Consider the following 25,925-nt stretch of genomic DNA (forward strand, 5'->3'; position numbering starts at 1 on the left):
CAAAACACGTATTCTCTTTGTGCCCAGGAAATAATGTTAACGTAAACCGGTTCTGTTGTAAAACGTTCCAGTGCCCTAGACTCGCGCTATAAATAAACTGTAAACAAGCTTGCCACCAAGCAGATATTTGCAGTAAACAGTAGAAAACAAAGTCAGTGGCAACTTGGAAAAAATTCTAGAAAATAAGCATTATCATAGAGAGCAAAAAAAGGGTTATGAAGCCATCTGACAGAAACAAGAAATAGCAAAGGAGTCTTGCAGCAGCAAATTAACCAAAGAAGATCACAACAACAATATCCAGAAGGAGGGCTGGGAGAGAGGCACAAGGATGAACAGAGCCTGACTGAGTAGTGAGGAATGTGGGAGGGCAGGATGGAGGAATCAGTGAGGCAGCGGGGAGAGACGGATGAAATGGAAAGCAGATAGTAATCAAGGTCAGAGGACAGACACATTTTGAGGAGGAAAGGGGGGGCGAAGGGGGCCTCTGTTGAGTTTGGGTCAAAATGCAATAGACAGCAGGAGAAGGATCGGCGTGAATCAAAACATTGCAAAGTTGGAGACCAGGAGGAGTGCAGGGCTGAAGGAGACTGCAGACATATGCACTGATACACTCTCAGTGCATGTGCAAAAGTAGATTAAAAAAAAGACGTGTGGCCGTGAACAGGAGTGTGCTCGCAAAAGTGGAACGGAAGTGCGCGAAAATGGAACGCGAAAGTTAAACTCATCATGGTCCAGATCGCACCTCAGACAGTGAAAGCTGGTAGATGGGCGCATGTGCACGCGCTCGTGAATGCAAGCGCTAGGCCATCAAAAGCGTGGGTTAGCACTTTCAAAACCCCGCTTACTAAATGTCTCGCCAGAGCAGCGCATGCACTTGGTCAGGCGAGACCTAAAAAGCCCCATTTAAAGCAGTCAACCACATTTCAACAAATGCCAGCAATAAAATCAACAATATCAATCACAATAACCCAGAACATTGGTGCCAATAACCAAAAGCTGTTACTTACGAACATACGGGTGGGTTCAAACAAGACCGTGCTCTGGGTGGGATAATCCTCACCTCCGTGTGCTTAATACTGTTACGATGCTAGGCAAATTTCTATTCTATGTCAGGACCGGAGGCTCAGATTATGCTAGTTTAAAGTTTACTTACCACCAACGAAGCGACCTCCCATACCGGTTTTAAGTATAATCTCTTGAAGGTGGAATCCGAGGAACAACCGGCAGCACGCATCAAGTCCTCTAGACGGGCCCCCAGGGAAAAAGCTTTAGAAGCCATTGCACCCCTGGTCGAGTGAGCCCCAAACTGCTCTGTGTCAATGATAATCTCATCCCGATCTATCATGCTCGAGTCATCCTCCGGAGTGGAGGAGGGAGGAACTATTGGGCGCCATGGGCGTGAGGGACCCGCCTCATCATCTGAATCAGCTTGCGAATCCTCATCAAGATCCGGAGAAGCCGGGTCTGGAGTCCCCAGGGGCTCTCTAATGGGAGGGGGCACAGGGGAGGAAGGTGTTACTTTGGCAAGGAAGGCGCTTTTGAGGCATGCAGACGCGTCTTTATCCACGGCTCAAGAACACTGCTTTTCCTCAGGGCAAGTCTTGTTTTTCCTCAGGATAACTCTTTATGTGCGGTGGAGGGCTCTCCCCAGATGCGGGATCAACAGGAGGAGCAGGAGGCTCAACGCGGGCCGGTGCTAATTTTGAGCACTGCCGAACAATCCTGTCCGACAGGCGTTGTTCCATGGGCCGAACCACTTTGTGCACTACCCTATAAATGGAGGAGTCTAAAGCCTCAAAAAATTCATCATCCCATGGAAAGTACTCCTGGACCTCCTCCTACTCATACACATCATGTTGCTCCGTACTACAAGAAAAACTCGATCATAATGGGTTATAATGGATTAAACAGGATAACTCTGCAGGTGCAGTAAGCCTGAATTTGGAGCTGAGAAACCCCAGAATGATGAGAGACAGACCGGAGAACTACAAAAATCACTGCGCAGCCCCAAGGACCGCAAATAAGGCTGCACCTCAGAAGAAAGTGACAGGGCTAAGCTGCCTCCCTGCGCGCCAAACTCAACCAAGAAGTGCAATCAATTTTGCCCGGAGGCGTCACCGCGGAACAATGCCGAACAATACAGAAACCTGCTGGGGCGTCTTTAAATCAGTAACGCAAGGGATACAGACCCAGCTGGGCGTAATCGGTGAGGACAGAATAGACAGAGGGGGAAGATCAAATGGCAAGACTGACATTGTGTAAAACATACAGTATCTAGTCCATTAGTGGAATCTGCGATTATAAGGTGGCTTGTTTGTGGGTGAGTTTGACTAGCATTCTGGTGATGCTTCTTGGATAATAGAATCATGGCAGTTCAATCTTCTGCAGGTAGTTGTAAAGACTGCCCCATGTGGGGCCAGTCCTCCCATTTTCTCTTGGAGACACTACCGCATACTTTTAACTCCTTGTAGGTAGGTGTGCAAAACCCATCAAAGTTGAAGAGATTTGTTGAAGGATTTACATTCTGTGAAGATTAATTTTGTGGCAAGGGCCAGCTTAAGATTTATGATTCTTAGGTCAGATACCAGTTGAGAAGTTTAGAGGGAGTCAAAAGAGTGTCTAGCATCACTGTGTCAAATTTAGGTCAAACATATCTTGAATGTATCACTGATGTCTGCATTAATGCTTTCCCATAGTGGGAGAGTGTATTTACAGCTAAAGAAAACGTGTTCAAGGCTACCCTTTTTCCCACCACAACTCCAACATTTATTGATGGAACACGGCCCAGATAGAAATGTTTTGCAGGCATCCAAAATTCTTGGTGCAGGGAAAAACGTTTGCACTGGGATAAGATAGGAATTATCTTGTCTTTACAGCGGTGGTCACCTACAGCAGCCCAAGACTCTTTAGGAAAGAGAGTTCTTTTTAAAGCACCTTCCCCCATCTGAATTTTACAGGTTAGGGAGCTTTGGAGTTTGAAAAGCTGAGATTATATATCTTGTTCAGTAAGAGGCCCATACTCCTCAGAACTTCCTCAGGAGCTCTGATAGGTCAGCTCTTTAATGAGGCCTAGTATTTGATAGTAGAGTGCATGGTTGGTTTGCAGTTCTGTGAAGGAGAGGGTACCAATGGCATTTTCTATATCCCTCACCAGGGAGATGACATTCTCCTCGCTTAAGGGCCTATGGTTGATTTTATTGTTTATGTTTTGTGCCACAGTCATAGGACTGGATTGAGAGATGCTATTTTTTTCAGTCCAGTAACAGCAAGGCATTAGGTGCATCAAGTAAGATTTGTTTAAAGTGACAAACAATGCTTGGGCTTCTTTAGGGACAGTGAGAATAGGATAAGTGTGAAGTAAGTCTTTCAATCTCTATCCATGAAGGTTGGGAAGAGAAGGATTTTGGAGCCAGTGTGAGCCGTGTCATGCAAAGAAGGCAGACTGATAATTGAACCAGTTTGGTAGTCTTCTATGTCAAGCACTGTGTCAAAATAGGAGTTTCTTTAATGAGATTCTAGCCTCTGTAATATTCCATAAGAAGTTAGAATTTAATTTGTAAAAGACAGACAAAATATTTGGTGAAATTCTGATTTCAAACATGCTCAGCACAAAGCTGGCTATTGGTCTAATCATCATGTTTAGAGGTCCAAGTTTATCCCATCACAAAATATTTTTGGTAACCAGGTATCTGAAAGTTCTTTAATTTTGGTGGGGGTAACTCTTTAATTTCACTAGATTGATTCATGCAAGCCACTGAAGAACCATATGCTTGGATATTTTAGACATTTTGACTGCCATTGTAGACTGTTTTTATCAGTTCAAGAAAAAAAGCTGGTAAAGTAGGAGAACTTTTATTTTATCCTAAATTAGGGAGTAGCCTGAGGACTCGCGAGTATTTTCCAATGAGATCAAGTAGGGTTGGATTTGAAGAGGTGATGGTCAATACATCATCAGCGTACTTTGCAGTTTAAAGGGTAAATGATTTCAAATGAATACCCGTAATTCCTAGATCGCTATTAATGGAATATAGCACAGGATCGCTAACCAACGGAAATAAGAGATGCAAGCGGGGGCAATCTTGTCATGTTCAGTGACCCCTGTCTGATAGCACTCCATTTGGATCCTAGCTCATAAACGTGCGTTCAGGAGCCGTCACCATTTTAATGAAATCTTCACCTAGTGAAAGTGATGCAGAGTTGCTTGCAGATAAAACCAGGGGACCATATCAAAGGCCTTATCTGCATCCATTGCGTTAATTGCCACTGGTGAGTTAATTGATTGGGCTTTCCTAGGGCAGGTGCTGCACACCATAGACCTAAATGCAGTCAAATGAAGAACCACACAAATTATTAAGTATTTAATTGCTTTTATTCATTCACAACGGTCTCCCAAATACAAACTGAGCACATTTGCACAAATGGTTTCTGAGAGTATGATTAACTTTTAGGGGCTTATTTACAAGCCCCTTGCGACACTGCTGGTGCGTCACTTTTAACATGGGTAAAGGTGATGTACCAGTGGCACAAGGGGCTTGTAAATAATCCCCATAGTTTACTACCTCATATGTATGTGATCTCATTATCTTAATTAAATCTTGTTACAACTTTTACATACTTAATCACTAAAACCATTGCCCAAGAGACTAAACTATCTGGGAGAAAGAACCCCCAATTGTACACTGCATAGATATTGCAGGTCTCAGAGGAGCATAGGAAAAATGCAAAAGGTAGAGTTCCTACATAAGGTCATAGAACTTTGATATGACTTGCAATTTGCTTTTTATATATTGTTTATTTTGTATAATACACTGCTGCACTGTCACTCTATCTGAATATTGTGGTAAATCCTTCACCTCTAGCTCAATCTGATGAAACATTTTTTGGTTGCAGATAGATTAAATTATGTGGTAGTGTTGATGAGGTCATGGAATGTTGGGTTCCTGGTGTGAGTCTGTTGGTGTCAGCAGGCTGAGTAGCTAGGAGGCTACTCCTGGTGGGGTGTACATATTGTCCTACTTACCATCTTGGCTTTAACTTAAAGCTTCTGTAACTTGAACTTGAATAAAGTTACATCTTGGAACTACAACCAGGTTTCCTGTGGACGTTCTATCTACAACAAATACATCTGTTTTTAGGGACAGAAAAAAGAAAAGCAGCTGAAAATCTAGTCTTCCTCTGTTGATTAGATTATATGGAAGCCTGCTGTTGCTTTAATAAATCCTGCCTCTAACCGCTACATTCACATGTAACTGCAACTTCACTAACCTGCAATAAAATAAAAATTATTACACTTCTGTCGTGATATCACAGCAGTTGCAGCTATGGAACATCTTCATTTCAACTGTTCAATTTACAATGGGTCAGCAATCAATTTGTCAGTGATCAAAACTGCTTAACAGCACTTCTAACCTAATGATGTTATGAGAGTACTTGGTCTCAGGACAAAAGAAATTTAATAAATAGTTGTCATATATGAATGTCCACTTTCTACTGTAGTCTAAATGTTTGAAGGAATATTAATGATTTGTTTCTACAGTAGTCTATTAATAAAAACCAACACAATATCCGGGGATGTTGGCTATAAATGGTATGAACCTTAATTTCTCAAATGTAGTCGATGTAACATTTTTATATATTCAGATTTGAGAACAGAGTGTGAGGATAATTCAGTTATCTATACACGTGCAGGAAAAAAACAGTACATAATGTCCTTAATTCAAAGAGTGTCTACCAATCTACTTCTAATCAAAAGCCAGTGTTTTGTAACAATCCTCCAAGAGTATTGTCCTCTATGATAAAGAAGAGAACACCGCAACACTAGTTAAGAATGCTGAGAAATATTGAGAGAAAAGCCATTAAAAAAGTAAAGAAGTGAGTTGCATAAACTTCAGCCCCAAGCCAACCTAAGACAAGTACATGAAAGAAACTCTACGGCATGGCTTAATGATATCAGAACTCTGTGAGAGGGTCCAATGATTTCTTATAATGTATGCTTCCGCCAAGTTCATTTCGGTTTATTGAAAGAAAACAGAAGACGTCAAACTGATCAGACCAAAAAAAACCTTTACTGATTGCAGGTTATGGCAGCTGGTAAAGAGGAATAATTAACACATATACCCAATAGGAGTTTCGATACTTAGGGCCAGATGTAGGTAAGTTCCATTTACCGAATCTAAAATACCGAATTTTACCGATTTGTTATTTTAGAATCGGTAAATGGTATGTAGGTAAGTATTCGGTAAAGTTTACTGAATCGGTAATATTCGGTAAATACCGAATCGGTAATTCCTATTCATTTCTATGGGTCTGGAGGCCCATAGGAATGAATGAATAAATGGGAATTACCGAATCAGTATTTACCGATTCGGTAATGAGGGAACACATTCAAGGGTGGCAGGGTGCCACATTGACACCCTGTTGCACCCCTAAGAGCATGTATGTCTACTTTTGAAAAAGGCACAAATTTGCTTTTTCAAAGGTTTTCGATATTTACCACCAACTTTTATTAGGTGGTAAATACCGAATCCTTAACCATGCAATGCACTCATTTGAGTGCTCCCTACATTTCAGATTCCGTAATTTACCGATTCGGTATTTTAAGGAATCGGTAATTTACTGATTCCTTAAATTACCGATTGTGTAAATTACCGAATCTGAAATATAGTCACCTACATCTCAAAAGCCTAATACTGGTCAGTTACAGCCGAAATTCTGTAATTTTGGCCGCTACGGACCGGTATTGGGCTACCTACATCTGGCCCTAAATCAGGTATTTCATGCAGGAAAGATCTTTTTCTTTTTTATAATTTTGATTCAGATTTCCAAAAATGCCTATATGTGATCAATAAGAACAGCAATAATAACATAAATCAAAAACAGGTGATCATGCAAAGTACACATACACAACACAGGCATAGTTTACAATGAAATACTGATAAAAAACCATTGCACAGAAATAAACCATCAGAATTCAAACATTGGGGTCCCGCTTGACACTGGGCTGGTAAGAAGAGAGTGATAAAAGACAACTGGCCTGACTAAAGGGAGAGTATAAGATGGCTGTCCAGAGTTGTTGTAAAAGCGAGAGGGCAGTAAGAAGGAAAGACCAATTTAACTGTTCCTTCAGCATGCTGCCTCTCTCTTCTTCTTTTCACAATTACATTTCTAAACTGCCCAATTATTAGCTGCTGGCAATCTTTAGTCCCTCAGGAAATAGTTCTGTCAAAGGATCACTTACTCTTCGTGCGAAATGGGTATTGCTGAAGAACAGAACGGATTCAAGAAATACTCCATTGCCTCCCGCAATGCTTTAGTGCAGTGTCATTTGGAAAGGAATATGATGCAAAGGGAATCTACAACAATGTACTTTGCGCCTACTGCCTTGGCAATAACCTTTGATAACATCAGTATATATCATTCATTAGAAAAACTGTCCATTTAGCTTTATCTATGTCATTGCTGAAAAAAGTTGAACTTTTTAATATCAATAACTGAGCCAAGATTTGTCTAAACAGAGTATCTATAAAAGCAAGATAAGATGTACAAAGTCATTTTGTAGTGTATATACGTTACACAGTAGTGGATGCAACTAGGTCAGGAAAAACTTCTAGTATTTCACTAATAACTTTGATGCCTTTTTGAAAAATCAGCATGAAATGGTACAAAAAAAAAAAAGCTAATGGCCTCGACTACTTTATGAAAGGTTTCACCATGATCTGTTAAGTGGGGCTAAGAAAAAGGGTGGGTGACAAAAGTACAATTTCCATGTTATTTTACTTAGGAACCTTTGCTCTTTGAAAAATAGCTGAAAAGAATTACATAAAATGTGGCAAATAGATAGGTAAACCTTTTGTGATTTGGTGTTAATCTGTTCAGCTGTTTGGGAAATTGGCGTTCAAAGAAGGCTCAGGGTTGGCAATGCAGAGGGGGTAAAATCTAGGTATATCTGGACCATTGGAGTACAGATATGCTCTGGTTAGCAGCAGCCTATAATTTAAGTCCTAAATGATCAAGTGCAGATGCATCACAGAGTTCTAATGAGCAACTAGAGTACTAACATTCTGCATTTATGACAAAAGTGTAGCAAACCTGAATTGCACCTTGATGGAATCAATGCTGTACAACTGAATGCATTCCTTACAGAGGAGACTTCCGGAAAGGAACAAAAACATGTGCTTTTTGCCATACGAAACTATGGTTAGTCAGATAGAAAGCTAAAATGTGTACACATTTTCTTTGACAAATTACCTTCTCATCCATGTCAGTGAAACAATCTGCCATGCAGATGGAAAGATCTACTGCCAACACTAGCAGCAGCAGCAGTCTGTCAGTTAACTCCAAAGTAATAAACTGCAGCATCATCACATTAATAAACCACATCCCTAATGAACAACAAGAGTGTTGACACTTACTATTGAAGGCTAAAGTGAGGCACTCCTGAATGCCGTTGTCGGTAAAAGAGTTGTTGAATTTAAAGCTTTTCCCCAGAAGCAGGTGGGCATAAATGGCCATTGAGATATTAATGCAGAGAAGAAACCAGTGGGTGAAAAATATGAGGGGGAGGATGGGTTTTTAGTAATTTGAGATATTATGTATTTTTAAAGAGGCTAAAAACAGTTAAACAGAGAGAGATCTGCTTAAGTATAGCACCCCCTTTCCACATCTGTTTTCTCACCCTACCCATTGTATTGTGTGTTTATTTTTAACTACTGCCCACCCTTACCTGCTATTTGGGGCTTTATCTTGCTTCCTGACCCCCGCGCAGCCGAGCTGAACGCTGCTGCGGGACAGGCTCTCCCTCTCGCCGCCATCAGCGAGGCTCCCCCAGCCCACGCCCACCTTTGCCAGGCCACGCCCTGAACTCCTCCATAAAACATGTGCTTCCCACGTACGCGGAGCAGACGGGCGCAGCGGGCGCGCCTAAGGCAAGCCCGTCTGCGCCCGTCCGCGATGGGCCGGGACCAGGGGCCACGTCTCTGTCCATTCTTTGGTTTATTCCTCAGCCCAACTCTCCGCATACTGTACCACTTCTCAGTACAGTCAAGCATCAGATGGAACTTTTCAACCTCCTGAACACAGACTCCCCAGACTATCTATTTCTCACAGAAACCTGGTTTTCTGCCGATTCCCTTCCGGACCTTCTGGCCATCCTTCCCGACACCTATTATGCCCTCCGAGCAGACCGCCCAGTCGGCAAGGCTGGGGGCGGTGTGGCGATGATTATCCGCTCCACATTAAAATTTCAACTTCTTGCTTACCCCCCCATACCTAATGTAGACTTCTTGGTGGCCCGATCTTTAAATCTTTCCGCACCTCTCACCGTTGTCCTTATGTACCGCCCCCCTCAATCTATGCCATCATTTGTAGCTGCTTTACAAGACCTTCTGGCCACGCTGGCGGTCAATAACTCTTCAGTTATCCTGCTCAGCGATTTTAATTACTGGCCAGGGGACCCCAGGGAAAACCTGTCTTCCAAAGATTTTTCTGCTACCCTCCAGTGCTTGAATTTCTCCTCTCATGTCCTGATCCCTACTCATGTCCAGGGCCACATCCTGGACCAAATCTGGTCATTACGCTGCCGCATTTCTCCCCCTTCGATATTCCCCTGCATTTGGTCCGATCATTCCATCATTTCTTTTTCCATTCATTCGGCTTTGGCCGACAAGCTGCCTCCACCTAAAAATGTTCTTGCCCGCAGCTGGAACAAAACTGACCTCAATTCTCTTTTGCTATCCCTGGCCTCTTCAGCCCGTGTCCTTACTGACCTTCCTCTGGACTCGCAGGCAGATGCCATTCGTTCCTGGCTCACGTCTTCCTGCGATAACATCGCCCCGCTCAAGAAGGTCAAATCTGTCCGCCCCTATGATGCGCACAAATGGTTCACCAGTGAACTCAAAGATCTTAAACTTGTCCTTCGGCGGTCGGAATGTCACTGGAGACGAAACTATTGCCCTATTCTCCGCGCTAAGTACAAACTATTCCTTAACAACTACAAAAGAGCAATCCTCGCGGCCTAAACAAAATATTTCACCGAGCGAGTTGCTCTTTCGGCCAATAAAACTGGCAAAATCTTCTCCCTGGTTCATAACCTAGCCACCTCTGAGCGCACTAGCACTAACCTTGTTCCATCACAGACCCTCTGTTCCTCCCTCAATGATCACTTCATAGATAAGATCACTAACATAAAAGCCAATATCCCTACGGTGTCCCATCCTGGTCTTTCCTGCTCCCCTACTTCGCCCTCTTCTTTCCTGGATCATTTTCCACCCATGTCTATGGACCAATTCCTGAAACTACTTATTGAAGTTAAGTCTGGTTCTCCGGTGGACTGTGCTCCTGCACGAATCCTCAAAACTCTATTCACCAGCTGCCCCGCCCCTCCTCTTGCCCTTCTCAACGCTTCTTTGGCTCTGGGTTCTGTTCCCTCGTCTTTTAAATCTGCTATAGTTTTTCCCATTCTTAAAAAAACTGGCCTGGACCCTTCTCTCCCTTCCAACTTCAGGCCCATCTCTCTTCTTCCTTATTTGGGTAAGATCCTTGAAAGTCAAGTTACATCTTGCCTGTCCACCTATATCGAGGAGAACCACCTCCTAGCCTCCAATCAGGCGGGATTTCGCCCAGGCCACTCCACAGAGACAGTGGTTATCGCGGTCCTGGACGAACTCAAGGGGAAAGCTGACATCAACCTCCCCCAAGCCTTGGTCCTCCTCGATTTGTCCGCTGCGTTTGACGCGTTGGACCACTCCATCCGGGGCGCTGCACTCTCCTGGCTAGCGTCCTTTCTTCAGGGCAGGTCCCAAGCGGTTCATCTCTCAGGTTTCTCTGCTCCCTCTCGCTCGGTCACCTGTGGGGTCCCCCAAGGTTCCTCCCTGTCTCCTCTCCTTTTCAATCATTACATCTACCCCCTCATCATTTCTCTTCTCGAGCTGGGGGTCTCTGTGTACAATTACGCGGATGACCTCCAGCTCGTCTTTGATCTTTCCTCCCCCTCTGTTTCTCTCCCAAAGCTCTGTTTCACCCTAGTTTTGTATATCTGATTGGATGAGCATCAACCATTTGAAGCTCAATCCAGACAAGACGGAGCTTGTCCTCACGGGTGGTTCCTCTAACCCTTGGTCCACGGTTCACTGGCCCCCTTCCTTTGGTCCCCCCCTTCACCGGTTTTTTCAGTCCGAACCCTGGGCATCAAGGTCAGTCACGACCTGTCTATGCATGCCCAAATCAGCTCTGTGTATCCTCCTGCTTTTTGTCCCTCCGCCTCATCCGGAAGATCTCCCGGTATTTCTCTACGGACGCTCTCAAAACCATAGTCATGGCTCTCATCACCTCCCGCCTTGACTATGGGAATGGCTTGTTCGTGGGCATACCCGGTTGTGAAACCCGCCGTCTCCAGGCCATTCAAAATCAGGCAGCCCGCCTCATTCTTCGTCTCCATAAATCTGCACACATTACCCCTGCACTTAAGTCCCTTCATTGGCTTCCTGTGCACCTTAGATCCTTCTTCAAACTGGCCTGCTTGGCTTTTCGGGCTCACACTCACTCAGCCCCTCTCTTTATTGGATCTCTCATCACTCCTCACGTCCCCAACCGCACTCTCCGTTCCTCCTCTCTCTCCCTCCTGCACATCCCCCGTTTCTGTAAATCCAGAACAGGGGGCACCCGATTTTCGGTTCTGGCCCCCCGGTTCTGGAATAGTCTTCCTCTTTCTATTCGTTCTATTCCCATCTTCTCTCACTTTCGAAAAGCTCTTAAAACTTTCCTGTTCTCCCAGGCATTTCCTGGTTAGCCTCCCCGGTCTCCCTCTGTGAGTCTGGTCAAGACCTCAGCGCCAGGAAGCCGCTTGGCTGCAGCGCGCTTTATCAAGTTCTTTTTCCATTCCATTCCATTTACTCAATCGCATAACAGCTTCCTAGTTTTAAAATAGTAACATATATATATATATATATATATATATATATATATATATATATATATATATATATATATATTACCTACTGGCTATCACCAGTAGGTATATATAGTTAGGATTTATTCCCTATGGGATTTTTGAAAATTCTATGTCTAATAACTTTGGCGTTTGTGGACGGAATCGGCTGAAATTTTCAGGAAAATGGCACATTTTGTTTCTGAGCAGCCCTTGAAAATTTGGGGGGGTTTTGTCGAGGGAGGGCCGAGAAAAAAGGGGGGTCCCAAAACGCGTTTTTCCCATGGTAATTTCCATAGGGCGGTTGGACTCACTTTTAGCTCGAACGGCTGAATGGATTTGCACGAAACTTGGCAAAATTGTAGGGACTGTTAGCCCGATGTGCCTTTGCTAGGTCTCAATATATGTGCTCCAGTAGTTTTTGAGAAATTAACGTTCAAAACAAGATATATATCTGTAACAGCGCTCCGGGCTGCGCTCCGGTTCGCTTACTTTTCGCGAAACGGAACTTTGCGTGCAGAAAGCGGATTGGCTCTCCGGTGTCTGTCAACATTCTAAACAGTCCGGAGCGGCCGCCATCTTATCTCTCGGTAGGATCGAGAGAGAAGAAGAGGTGAAAAACGAAGGGGGAATTTAATGAAAGGGGGCAAGGTATACCCCTCTTGACCCCCTAGGAATGTTGTTGGGGTTATTAAAGGGTCCCGTGGGGAAAATAAAAAAAAAATGATTTTTCACGGTAGAAGCGCTTCACGGGCCGCGAACTGGGCCGCAAACTGGTAGCGAAACGGGAATTCACCATTTTGTGCTTCGTTTTAATTAAATTACTAGGTATAAGGGGGTGCGGGAGACGTATCCTAATCCCCTATGTTTCCTGAGGGTGGCTGAGGAGGCTCATATATGTTGATACATCTCTTCCAGCGGCTGTGCGTGAGCTTTTTTTTTTTTGTTGCTGCGTGACGTCTGTTAACGTTCGATTCGATGGAAATCAGGAAGTGTTGACCGCCAATTTGTCACTGCGATAAAATATTTTGTTATAAATGAATCCTTATTGATAAACATTGTCTGCGCCATCTTGCCTTTTTTCTAATGCCACAATTTTGTCGCGCACGGCAGCCATTTTAGATGCCAGGCTGGTCCCAGGCTATCACCTACCCCTGCGGATGTAGTTTATGGCCCCAGCTGTAGAGAATCCAGACATGCCAACCCTCCCGATTCAGGCGTGAGACTACTGATTTCAGTGCTAGTCTCCCGCCTCCCGATTTCTGCAAGCAAAAACCCGGGGGCATATTACCAACAACTAGCGATAATTTTTGTCTCTAACTTGTTTAGAGACAAAAATTATCGCCGCACATCGGCGATTTTTATCGCAGATAAACCTTGCTATTATCGCAGAAAAGTCAGCGATATTCATATATTATCGAGCAAATGCTCTTAGCCATGTTATCCACCTCCCATTGGATAACATGGCTAAGAACTGCTCAGGTCAGGTGTTAGCTTTTGGAGATATTCGCGCTTAGCGCGAATATCTCCAAAAGTTGGTAATAGGAGATAGCGATGTTAGGGACTGTTTCCAGTCGCTAACATCTTGGCACGCCCACTTTGCATGTCATTAGTGATAAATATCACTGACATGCAAAGCGGGGCCCAAGATGGTCGCTATCTCCTTTTAGCTGTCACTAACTGGTGTTAGCGACAGCTTGGTAATAGGGAGATAATTTTATCTCCGCTTTCTTGGCTTTTAAAGCCAAAAAAGCGGAGATAAACCCCCTTGATAATATGTCCACGATTCCTCGGGGGTTTCAGCTGACAAGGCTTGGTATTGTGTTACGTGGTAATTCTTCCAGGAAACGTCAGAGGGTCGATGCAGGGGTTCTAGAAGGGGTGATAAACCATTTAAGCCTCATGAACAAGCGCATGGTCTTTTAAAGATCTGTGAAGTACTCGGGGCGGCGGTGTGTGTGTGTCCTCTTTCAGGAGCGGGCGGGGGGGGGGGGCACTGCCAGCAACTTCCAGGCCAGGCAGTGTTCAATAGTTGCATCACCCTTTCTCTGCCTGCTATTGCGCTCAATGCTTCGGAAATTTAAGAAAAAGAACGTGCATTTGAGTTTGAAATGTCCGATCCTGTAGCAGTACACTTGCAAAGCCCACACATGACAATAACCCGATTCAAGGCCCCATTCACCCGTTTTAAAAAAAATATATAACACTCCAACAAAGTAGGATTATAAAACTTTATTAACTTTTAAATATAACGAACGGAACAAAAACTGTAAAAACATTTAAACATTTTTCACAAAAAAAAGCAACAATGGTCAGAAGCTGTCTTTTGTGCGAATAGTCCCAAGGCAGCACAACGTGCTGAGTTCTGGACGGCACCCAGGTGATGTCACCTGGGTGCCGCACTGGTTTTTGGGATCCTACAATGCAGCAAAGAAAAACAGCGTGGGGCGTCCAGGGTGGTGCGGAGGGAGGCCTCGTCAGTAGCGGTCTGTTGTGCGAATAGTCCCAAGGCAGCAGAACGTGCTGAGATGTTGATGGCACCCAGGTGATGTCCAGTAAACTGCCGCACTGGTTTTGGTATCCTACAATGCTGCTCCGAAAATTGGCGTGGGGCGGCCCGGGGGGGGGGGGGGGCTCTTGGGGGGGCGTGGGGGAGGCGGCGTGAACGGGCCTCCCCAGGTGGCGGCCATCCAGCTGAGTTGCGCCCGCTCTTGCGGCTACAGCGTCTCGCTCACCATGTTGTTGAGTTGCTCCCACTCTTGCAGTGCAGCGATAGGCGGCTGCCACATGACTCTTAAAATGGCGGACGGCTCTTCGGTTTTGGGCCTGGTCCACTAAAATGGCCCTGGGACACCTTGGAACTCGGACGCTTGCCTGCTAGGGCTTGGGCTCCATTCTCGAAAAGCGTCCCCTCAGCCGTGAAGATTCTACAAAAGTCTTGGGGGCCCTCGACTCCTGCAGGCTTCCGGTGGGGAGCGGCTGCCATGATTGCTCGCGGAATGACCACGACGGAGCCACGAGATGGTGGTGCTCTCATGCTGACGCCAGCTTCAGTCTGAATCATCCAGAAACAAGGTGGGGCTTTCATCGTTTGGGAAAAAAAATGTTCTAAACCAATGAAAAGTGTTATTTTTAGGTCATATGACCAAGCCTTCCATCTTTAGGAAACCAAAAGTAAAATGAACCAATGAAAAGTTTTATAAACAAGCCACATGACCTGTTATGCGGCATAGGGCTACAAAAAGCGTAGAAAATCCGTTGGCACGTGAGGCGGCGTCAGTAGCGGACCGATGTGCGAATAGGCCGAAGGCAGCACAACGCGCCGAGATACGGATGGCACCGAGTTAGTGTCCAGCAAGTTGCTGCACTGGTGTGGCTATCCTACAATGCTGCGCCGAAAGTCGGCGTGGGGCGCCCCGTTGGCCTGTGAGGTCGGTGGGGGCGGTGCGTCTCCCCCAAGATGGAGGCTCCTCGGCTGCAGTGGGGTGCCCCTTAGCGTTTCACTCGCCGTCCAACTGAGTTGCGTCCGCACTTGCGGCTACAGTAGGCCGAAGGCAGCACAGCGCGCCGAGATCTGGATGGCACCGAGGTGGTGTCCAGCAAGTTGCCGCACTGGTGTGGCCATCCTACAATGATGCGCCGAAAGACGGCGTGTCCAGCTGAGTTCCGGTCACTCTTGCGGTACAGTGACTCGAACGCGCCGAGATCCGGATGGCACCGAGGTGGTGTCCAGCAAATTGCCGCACTGGTGTGGCCATCCTACAATGCTGCGCCGAAAGACGGCGTGTCCAGCTGAGTTCCGGTCACTCTTGCGGTACAGTGACTCGAACGCGCCGAGATCCGGATGGCACCGAGGTGGTGTCCAGCAAGTTGCCGCACTGGTGTGGCCATCCTACAATGCTGCGCCGAAAGTCGGCGTGGCGTGCCCCGTTGGCTTATGAGGTGATGTCAGTAGTGGACCGATGTGTGAATAGGTCGGAACCAGCACAAGGCGCCAAGATCCGGATGGCAAGTCCTGGATGTTGAGTGCCATAGTTGAGAGTTCTGAGCAGTGTTTGTAACACTGTCTGAAGCTTATTTGCACCTGCTGCAGCTTCACTATTGCCCTGGTGTGGCCAAAGATCGCCCATGACATAGGCGGCCGGCTCCCGGGGTCCGGCGGAACTTTTTTCCTTTTCCTTTCTGCATCTTGTCCCACAATCCGTTTGACCTGAAGACACGACCAGGTCCCTGAATGTGTGCAGGGGGACGCTATTGATTGAATCAAAATGGCGGCTTCACACAAAGCTGAGTCAAGCGCTGCTGTTGATGTTATACAGACAAAAATTGGTTTTCAGTTTGTACATTCTTCAGGATTTTTTTTTCCATCCAAGGCTGATTGAGAGTTTGTAAAACAGTGGCTTCAGATTTTCAACATACTACTCTTCAAAATTCTTCCTAAATGTAACAATGTGAGACTCACTAGGAGAACTGCTGTTTATCTTTCCTTTCAAAATGCTGCCAATAATATTTTCTGAATGGAAGACACCATCTTGTAGCATAAAGGGCCGAAAGGGGTTCTGGTCTGGCCGATTGTTGGTGGAGACATTTTGACTATATCTTGGACCTGCCTGGCCTCGCCCAAAATGGCGCCGGTATAAATGGGACTCGTAACTCCTTGCCCGCAAATGTATATCTAGAAAATTTTATTGTAAGTGGCCCTGTCGTATTTTAATTACAAAATGTACGTCCACCGATTCCGCAACTGTTAGACACCTTAGTTCTTGCAACCTAATGGCCCGCTCGTTACGTTCCTCTACAGTGTAAATGTCTCCTCATCATATACGATTTCAGTTTGCTCCGTGGCCGGCCCACGTGGTTATAGGCCCGTATTTGTATACTGACATTTTCACAATAAAGGTTTTTAAAACAAAACACGGTAGTAGTATTTACATTGGTAAAGTTTTTATTTTTAGTCACTGTTTTCGAATCAGTAAAAGGCAAGTGAAATAAAGCAGTCCAATTACATGACGGATAAAAGGTATAATATGTAGGAACGCAGTAAAGATAAATGGTCAAGGGCAGTTGTGTTTTCCACTCCTGCAACATAAAGTGATCGATAAGAATCTGATAATCAGGCGTATCGGCGACTAAGACAGCAGGCCGAGTCTCTTTTACTCAACGGCTCCGTCATGGAACGAAGAAACGCCCTTTTTCTCGAAAAAGGAATATATTTTACTTGCAGGACAGTTGTAAATTTTCCGGGAAAGTACATTAGCCTGGAATATTATAACATATATGTTTAAAAAAAAATAATGTTCGAAAACAATAAAAAGCGTAATTTTTAGGTCATATGACCAAGCTTTTCATCATTAAAATAACAAAAGTAAAATGAACCAATGAAAAGTTTTATTAACAAGTCACATGACCTGTTATGCTTACGTTACGCGCTGCGCGCCGCGCCTCGGATCACTTCCGGGTGCGCTAACGCGGCGTGTCATATAACGCATTACGCGACAACGTAGGTCAAGAATATAGTCAAAATGTCTCCACCAACCAGCGTTCGGAACACAACCCCTTTCAGCAGTCCAAAAAGTTCTGTTAAATGACAACAGAGGTGACAGGCAACAAGAACCATCAGTCAAAGAGGGGAGGGCAAGTTCTTCTCTTCCGAGTCATGTTGGGGCGCTACCGGAACTGATCGAATTGGTAGTCTACAGTGTTTCTGGATGTTTCAGACTAAAGCTGGCGTCAGCATGAGAGCACTACCATCTCGTAGCTCCGTCGTGGCCATTCCACGAGCAGACATGGCAGCCGCTCCCCACCAGAAGCCTGCGGGAGTCGGGGGCCCCCAAGACTTTTGTAGAATCTTCACGGCTGAGGGGACGCTTTCGAGAATGGGACCCAAGCCCTATCAGGGAAGCGTCCGAGTTCAAAGGTGTCCCAGGGCCATTTTAGTGGACCAGGCCCAAAACCGAAGAGCCGGCCGCCATTTTGAGAGTCCTGTGGCAGCCGCCTATCGCTGCACCGCAAGAGCGGGAGCAACTTAACTACATGGTGAGCGAGATGCTGTAGTCGCAAGAGCGGGCGGTAAACAGCTGAATGGCGGAAGAGGCACAGTGTAGCAAAAGCGGGCGGAATGGCAACTAAAACGGTAAAGGGGCGCCCCACTACAGCGTGTCTTCAGGTCAAACGGATTGTGGGACAAAGTCCAGAATAGAAGAGTCATCAAAAGGCAAAAAGTTCCGCCGGACCCCGGGAGCCGGCCGCCTATGTCGGGGGCGATCTCAGGCTACACCAGTGCTATAAGACTTGGGGAGGGGGTCGGAGCCAAGCGTCTTCTCCGAGTCCGTGCCATCACACCGCCCCTCGGGGGCCTCCGTCAATCGGTTTAGGGAGGTACCATATAACATTGTTTTCAAATGCAGTCAGGTCCACAAACGACCCTCACTTACTTTGAGAATAGTGAAGCTGCAGTAGGTGGAAATAAGCTTCAGACAGTCTTACAAGCACTGCTTTTGTAAACATTTTTTGATTTGTTGGTATTTTTGCACAGTTTTATATTTTTCTTTTGTTTTTGATGGAGGGGAAACAACAAAGCACAGGCATTGAAAAAGGCTCAAACTCAGAACTCTGAACTATGGCACCCAACATCCAGGACTTGCCATCCGGATCTTGGCGCCTTTTGCTGCTTCCGACCTATTCACACATCGGTCCACTACTGACATCATCTTATAAACCAACGTTATGTAAATAGTTATTTAATAAAATGTTTTACCCTGTTTCTTTGCTGGTGTGTTGTCTATATTTTTAATATTTGCATAGGGTTTGTCGTTATTTTGGGCGGGATGGGTGACGGAGCCGAGCTGTCTTGCAGCCCTCATGGTGTGGAGCTCAGTTCATCTCACTATTTTCGTATTTCTCATGAAGGGTTGTTTATAATATTTCTATTTTAGCGAGGTCAAAAAGAGATCCAATTAGTGGCCTACTGATTTTGCTCGATTACTTTTATTTTTTTACACGATTTTTCACGATCTGCAAAGACTAAACAGAGTATTGCGACTTTGTGCTTGTTTGTAAATAGAGAATGAACCAAAGAGAATCAATTGTAAAACAGTAAATGCTTGGATAATAATCAATCAAATGGAGAGACAAGCAGGCAGGACGGATTACAACGGGGGTAAAGGCCTGCGTTAACTACCCTTCACTATCTGCAAAGAGAAAGTACTACTAAGAGAAAAGAGGGGAGGGGGCAGCGTTCAAAGCACATCAGCGTGCATAAACACGAAAAAGTTTTTATCTATCACGTACTTGACATTTTAAAGCTTTTCATATTTGCTATTAAAAAACCATTGAAATTCACTGAAAAAACCATAGGTTATAGTTGATATATAGTTAGGAATTTGCATTTACAAAACCTTGAAAATTCAATGAAAAAACCATTGGTTTTAGGCCATATATAGTTAGGGATTTGCATTTACAAAACCTTATTTTACTCGCATAAAACCATTGAAATTCCATATATAGTTAGATGCGCTAACTATATATCGCGCACCCGCAATCCACTGCTGATGATGTCACATATTACATCATTCATGACATGGTCAGTGACATCACTGATGACATCACTGATCACAACATCCAGTGACTGTATGTTTCTGTAAAGTTAAAATATGTCTTACATATTGAAGAATGAGTGGATGTATAAATGTCTGGATGAAGGATTTAGTAGGTGCAACTGATTGTATGAGGGAGTGATTAAATGTGTCTCACTGAGTGCATGGGTTAGTGATTAAACTGTATTAATTTGTGCATCATTATATCTGTTGTTCTGTAAACTGCTGCATGTGTTGATCAGTAGCTATATGAATAACTATATGGGTTATTGATTGGTTGCTCAAGTATTTGTATGGGAGACTGAGTATGTGTGTGAGTGGCTGGGAGGTGTGTGACTCTGTGCATAGATGTGTGAGCAGTTGATTCACTAGATGTATGGTTTCAAAAGTGCATGTGGAAACAGCTGTATGGGCGGTTGACTGTGTGCATGAGTGTATTGGTGAGTGAATGGATATCTCAGTGCTACATGTCAAAGTAAGTACATATGTAAAACACAGTACATGTGAGAGTTAACATATATAAATAACTGTGCATTAGAGCCAGTGAATGTGTGAGTGGCTGTATGGATCATTGTGAACTTTTATTAGGGATTATATAAGAGAGTAAATATGTGTTAGAATATGTTTCAATAAGTAAGGTGTGTATAACTGTATAGTTGAGGAATTGGAGGTGTGTTTGATTCTTTGCATGACTGTCTAGGTGTATGAGTAACTCCATGGATGAGTGACAATCTGTGAGTGTCTGTTTTCACTGAGTGTATCTAAGGATACATCAGAGTCTGTAGAGGTTCATCGTATTAACACATGAATGATGTCATCTGTGATGTTGTCAGTGATATCATTTGAGTTGTCATCAGTGATGTCATCAGTGATGTCATTTGAGATGTCATCAGTGATGTCATTTGAGTTGTCATCAGTGATGTCATCAGTGATGTCACTGACCATGTCATGAATGATGTAATATGTGACATCATCAGCAGTGGATTGCGGGTGCGCGATATATAGTTAGCGCATCTAACTATATATGGAATTTCAATGGTTTTATGCGAGTAAAATAAGGTTTTGTAAATGCAAATCCCTAACTATATATGGCCTAAAACCAATGGTTTTTTCATTGAATATATATATATATATATATATATATATATATATATATATATATATATATATATATATATATATATATATATATATATATATATATATAAATAAAAGCAGTCCTGACCGCTATCAACGCGGACACTGCAGGCGCAGACCACCTCTCCCATAAAGTTACTCCAAAAGAAGATTTAAAGAGACGCCATCACACCGTTAGTCGTGTTGCAGTGAGGATTTTATTGTGCAGCATTAACAGAGCAAGTGTTCTCCTTGACGCGTTTCGCTCCGCGGGCGGAGCTTGATCACATGACACGTCAGGAGTAGATGTTACATTTAAAGTGATTAAAAGCCCTAACAGCCTTAAAAAACGGATGAAAGGCAAAAGTGAAATAAGATGGTTCAGTAGCTAACAAAAATGAGTTTAACATGTTATACAATTCAAATAACAAATATGTCTAAAGCGATAGTGTGAGCATAGTGCTCATATTTAATTATAATGAAGAGGAACTACAATGAATATCAGTAAAATGGGTTTGAGTAACAAGGCAAAAATACATGTACATTACTAAAATCAAAGCATAGTATGCAACAATTCATTAAGAAAAAAGTGCAAGTGCAAGGATTACATTGTCGACTTTTTTTAGCAAAATATTATGTAGATCAAATATCTCACGACATAAACTCTATGTTATAGTAAAGTGCAAGTATAGAATGCATTTAGAATAAGTACTTAAAATGCGTTAGAAATTTGCAATGAAAATAAAGTAAAAATGCAAATGTGCTCATTATACCCATAATTTCTTTAAAATTCCTAGTTTTTCACTGAAGTGGTAGTCCTAGTATGCTACTGTCTAAATCTAATAAAGTGCTGGTGCCTAAAAAGTGGAAACACTCTCAGAATAAGAGTGTAACAGTAGTGGCTGCGCCCTCAGTTAACCAAACTGGTAGTTCAATATATCATTTATGTCTAGATCTCAATGTTCAAGACAAAATCATACTTATTTACAACAACAATTCTGACAAAAGGGAAGTTTTTACCACAGACTAAAAATAGTTTTCAAATGTACGGTTCATAGAAGCTATAGGTCTGCCCAGGGGATGTTACTTATTTTTATGGGCCTTCAGTAGTAAATACAGGTGAGGGATCGTTGGAAAATAATTTTTTAGAAATTGCGATTCCTGATAGCTTAGCAGACCCTCATCTTTCCATGTAGATGCCTCCGATATTGGAATTCAATGGCTGTTACTGTCTCCAAATTTCTTTTCATGTAGCAACCAGTATCGTTGAGTTGATTATACGCCTCTTCAAGGTATTCCTCTATGGGCCATAAAACACTGTTTCCTCCTTTGTCTGCATTGCGTATGACCACATCATTTTGTTTTTTTAAATGTTGAATTATATTGCAATATGCTGAATGTTTTATTTATTTTTTGGCTCACTGGGTAGTTTTCATTTTTTTATACCTTCCACTGCATGAAATTTTGCCATGTTTAATTTCCTGATGTATTTGAATACATCGATTCAGTTTTGTGCATAATTGAAATTGCTTTCAGGGCAGTACGTCAAGCTCAATGATAATAGTTGGAATTCAGCTTGGTTTAATTCAATCTGTGACAAATTGAGGACTGTATGATCGGTATTCATATCAGTAGTTACTACAACTTGACCCATTTCTTTCTTTTTTTAATCTCTTACTGGCACATTTCCAGCGCTTTCTATTAAGGGGTCTATGTACTCTTGGCTGCAATGTTATATATAAATTTATATATCAATACATCCTCAAAATCTGCCACACCGCTAGGGGAAGCGCACTCGAAAGATCATGTCTTACACTTTAAACTTGTAAAAAGTGATCAAGGTATGAAAGACGTCGAAACACATTGGGTTGTTTTCACTGTGGATGAGCGTTTGAAAATAAACTTTTTACCAGTTTAAAATGTGAGATGTTCTGCTTGGAGTGCCCTGCCCCCACCGGTGCGGGGAGAGATTATATAGCTCTAGCCAGTAGTTAGGTATAATTAGGACCAATCGTTTCATGTTTTGCTAATAACTTTGGCACCATTTGATAAATCTTCATGAAATTATCCCAAAAAATGTAGCATGTGTTGCATAGTTCTGCATGGAAAGTTTCTGGGTGATTTATCAAGCTGGGGTCAAGAAAAAGGGGGGTCCCACAACGATTTTCTCCATGTACTGTCCATGGGGATTTTGCCATTTTTAGACTCGGCTACAGGTCAAGCTGCATAATGGATTTACACCAAATTTGGCAGAAAGCTAGCTCTTGGTCCAGAAAGAGCCCTTTTTGTAATTTGGGGGTAAATCTGTTCAGTAGTTTTGGAGTTATTGAAGAAATATTACTTTGTATATCTACGCATGTGGATCCTCCGTCGATACCCGCAGATCCAAATATCTATTATTTTACATTAAAAAAAACCACACAAACTCACCGAAAAAAACAAAAGATTACAGGGACATTATAGTTAGGTTCACGTTTTACCCACACAAAACCATAGAACTTTAGCAGTTATAGTTGTACTTAACAGTTCTATTTATCTAAATAAACTACAACTCGTGGTGTGCAGTAACTGTTGTAAAAAAGAAAAAGAAATGAAAAAAAATGGACAAAATGCTGAACAAATCAAGCTTTCACTCCCAGTCACAGATCTTGTTTTAATCTACTGTTTCTCTGCTCATAACGTCACTCCAGTTTGGATCCAGCCATATGCAAATCAGTCTTGACCTTGCTCCCCAAAGGAACAGTGATGCCTGAACTGCGAGGCCAGGTCCACACAGGACCAGAAACAATCATTCTCGAACCGGGGTCGGAGTATCACCCCTCATTTCCAGGCTGGCATAAATCCAGTCGCACAGTGAGCACGGGACCCACGTCTGGGCATACCCTTCCAACTTAGGCAACAAAAGCAAAAAGAACAAATGATGGACGGAATGCTGAACAAATGAAACATTCATACCAAAAGTAACTTTAGGCCACGAAATTTAGTTTCTTAACATCAGTATATCTAGGAGTATAACTATAACTGCCGAATTTCTATGGTTTTGTGTCGGAAAAACATGAGCCTAGCTAGAACGTCATTGTAAAATTTGTTTTCTTCAGTGAAAATATATATACACACACACACACACACACATATTATATATCTTTATTTACACACACACACACAATTACCTACAGAAAGAGACAAAACAGAGGTCAGAAACCTGCACCAAGAGGCTAAATAAATGTGGGAAACGAGCAGAAAGAGGATAAATAAAAAGGTGAGAAACTAGCAGAAAAAGCCAAAATGCAGGTGATAAACGTGCGGAAAGAGGCAGAATAAAGGAAGCAGAAAGAGACAGAATAAAGACGAGAAGTGAGCAGAAAGAGGCAGAATAAAGCTGGGACTAGCAGAAAGAGGCAAAATAAAGGTAAAAAACGAGCAGAAAGAAGAAGAATAAATGGTAGACGGGAGCAGAGCGAGGCAGAATTGAGGTCAGAAACCAGCAGCAGGAGGCAGAATAAAGGGCCGAAACGAGCAGAAAGAGTGAAAATAACAGTCAAGAGGGCAGAAAGAGGCAACATAGAGGTCAGAAACGAGCAGTAGGAGGCAGAATAAAGATCAGGAGCAAGCAGAAAAAGGCAAAATACAGAATGAGCAGAAAGAGGCACAATAAAAGGCAGGAGCAAGGAGAGAAGAGGTAGAAAAACAAGAATAAAACGAGCAGAGGTGGCACAAAACCGAAGGCAGAAGAGGATAGCGGACTGCAGGCAAGCTGGGTAGGAGTAACGTCACAGGGGGAGCTGGCACGAGGGCCTGCTCTTGAGTGCCGCCCCTACTTTTTATCTGCGCAACCACTCACAGACCCACTCACACGGACACACCCACTGACAGACACACTCAGAAGCTCATGCACCCACTCACAGATCCATTCAAGCACTCACTCACCCATTCACAGCCACCGAGGTACTCACACACACTCACAGATCCTCTCAGACTCACTCACACACCCATTCACACACTCATGCATCCACTAATACACCCACTCACAGACCCACTGAGATACTAATGCACCCAAAGACCCACTCACTCTTGCACGCTCACACAGACCTACTTTGACACTCATTCACCCAGTCACACACCAACTGACTGACCAACTCAGACATCCACTCACAGACCCACTCCGATTCACAATTTCATAGACACATGCACCCACTAAGACTCATCTATCCACTCACCGACCTTCAAAGACACTCACGCACTTACAAACTAACTCAGGCATTCATGCTCCCGCTCACAGACCCACTCGGACACTCACAAATCCAGTCACAGACCCACTCAGACTCATGCACTCACTCACAGACTCATGTACTAACTCATATACACACTTACAAACCCATTTAGACACTCACACACCCACTCACAGACCTATTTGGGCATTCACACACCCACTCAGACACTCTAACACCCACTCACAGACATACTGAGACACTCGTGCACTCATTCACACACTCACTGTCAAAGGTTAGCGGTTAAATTTAGGAAATAACATCTAAAAAAAACCTTATAAATCCACTGAAAACAACATTAAAAAAAACTGAAATTCGCAAAAAAAAGCGACGGTTACAGGGACTTTATAGCTAGGAAATAGAATTAAAAAGCTTAGAAATTCACTGAAATAAATAAAGGTTACAGGGACATTATAATTAGGCTCAGATATCACTCGTACAAAACCAGCGAAATTCAGCAATTATCATTAGCTGAGTTAACTATAACTTATGCCCCCGCAATGCACTGCTTATGACCTCACATATTACATCACTCATGACATGGTCAGTGACATCACCCAGCGAGTGTGTTTTCTAAGAGTTTATGAACAAAAGTTAGATTAGTATACTAGGTGCACTACTGGGTGATACATCTAACATATATTATGTGAGTGGCTGTGTCTCTGTGTCTATCCATGTGGGAGTGTATAAGTGGATGTGTGAGTACCTGTGTGGGTGAGTGAGTGGCTGTGTTGGTGAGTGAGCGGCTGTATGAGTGGCTCTATGGGTGAGTGAAAGGCTGTATGGGTGGGTGAGTGGATGTGTGAGTTACTGTGAGTGAGTGGTGTCTGAATAGCTGAATTAGTGAGTGCGGGCAGGAGCACTACCAGCTCAAGGACCATTTGAGGAACCTGCTGGGGCGGGTAGTACCTTGGAGCCCCCCCTCATGGCCCCCAACGTGTTGCATCAGGGCACCCATCTTTAAGAAGAGGCCCTGTGGGATATGGTCCATGGGCCAGATAAGGCTTAGGGATAGGGGGCTGC

This window comes from Lissotriton vulgaris, chromosome 1_1 (assembly GCF_964263255.1).
Source record: "Lissotriton vulgaris chromosome 1_1, aLisVul1.2, whole genome shotgun sequence".
Lineage (NCBI taxonomy): Eukaryota > Metazoa > Chordata > Amphibia > Caudata > Salamandridae > Lissotriton > Lissotriton vulgaris.